Here is a 1,657-nt window from a genome sequence, read left to right on the forward strand (position 1 = left end):
TAGAAGCTTCATCTGTGTTCTACTATGGTGCTTTTAGTGTCTCCGCATACAGCAGCACGCGACATAGCTTTGCAGACGATAAGTACAACCGTTTCAGAGAGAAGAGCGGCCAATGTGACGATCTGGCTTTAAGTCGATTCGATAACAAATGACGAAAACGGACGGATTTCTCAGGTTTTTACTACATATGAACACTTTTCACATTCTCCCGTGCAACTCGACTGCTAGTCCTCCTTTCATGCAGAATCTTAAGGTCCTAGCTCATGCCCAAGGCACCAAAGCCAGCTAAAAAGTAAATAATCAGTACCTAATACTTGAATTGTACTACTTCTTACTGGCTATTACATCAACTTAGAAGCTTCATCTGTGTTCTACTATGGTGCTTTTAGTGTCTCCGCATACCGCAGCACGCGACACAGCTTTGCAGACGATAAGTAGAACCGTTTCAGAGAGAAGAGCGGCCAATGTGACGATCTGCCTTTAAGTCGATTCGATAACAATTGACGAAAACGGACGGATTTCTCAGGTTTTTACTACATATGAACACTTTTCACATTCTCCCGTGCAACTCGGCTGCTAGTCCTCCTTTCATGCAGAATCTTAAGGTCCTAGCTCATGCCCAAGGCACCAAAGCCAGCTAAAAAGTCAGTAATCCATACCTAAAACTTGAATTGTACTACTTCTTATTGTCTATTACATCATCTTAGAAGCTTCATCTGTGTTCTACTATGGTGATTTTAGTGTCTCCGCATACCGCAGCACGCGACATAGCTTTGCAGACGATAAGTACAACCGTTTCAGAGAGAAGAGCGGCCAATGTGACGATCGGGCTTTAAGTCGATTCGAAAACAAATGACGAAAACGGACGGATTTCTCAGGTTTTTACTACATATGAACACATTTCACATTCTCCCGTGCAACGCGGCTGCTAGTCCTCCTTTCATGCAGAATCTTAATGTCCTAGCTCATGTCCAAGGCACCAAAGCCAGCTAAAAAGTAAATAATCAGTACCTAAAACTTGAATTGTACTACTTCTTACTGGCTATTACATCAACTTAGAAGCTTCATCTGTGTTCTACTATGGTGCTTTTAGAGTCTCCGCATACCGCAGCACGCGACATAGCTTTGCAGACGATAAGTTCAACCGTTTCAGAGAGAAGAGCGGCCAATGTGACGATCGGGCTTTAAGTCGATTCGATAACAAATGACGAAAACGGACGGATTTCTCAGGTTTTTACTACATATGAACACATTTCACTTTCTCCCGTGCAACGCGGCTGCTAGTCCTCCTTTCATGCAGAATCTTAATGTCCTAGCTCATAACCAAGGCACCAAAGCCAGCTAAAAAGTAAATAATCAGTACCTAAATCTTGAATTGTACTACTTCTTACTGGCTATTACATCAACTTAGAAGCTTCATCTGTGTTCTACTATGGTGCTTTTAGAGTCTCCGCATACCGCTGCACGCGTCATAGCTTTGCAGACGATAAGTACAACCGTTTCAGAGAGAAGAGCGGCCAATGTGACGATCTGGCTTTAAGTCGATTCGACAACAAATGACGAAAACGGACGGATTTCTCAGGTTTTTACTACATATGAACACTTTTCACATTCTTCCCTGCAACTCGGCTGCTAGTCCTCCTTTCATGCAGATTCT

The sequence above is a fragment of the Schistocerca gregaria genome, unplaced genomic scaffold, assembly GCF_023897955.1.
Source record: "Schistocerca gregaria isolate iqSchGreg1 unplaced genomic scaffold, iqSchGreg1.2 ptg000199l, whole genome shotgun sequence".
NCBI classification, from domain to species: domain Eukaryota; kingdom Metazoa; phylum Arthropoda; class Insecta; order Orthoptera; family Acrididae; genus Schistocerca; species Schistocerca gregaria.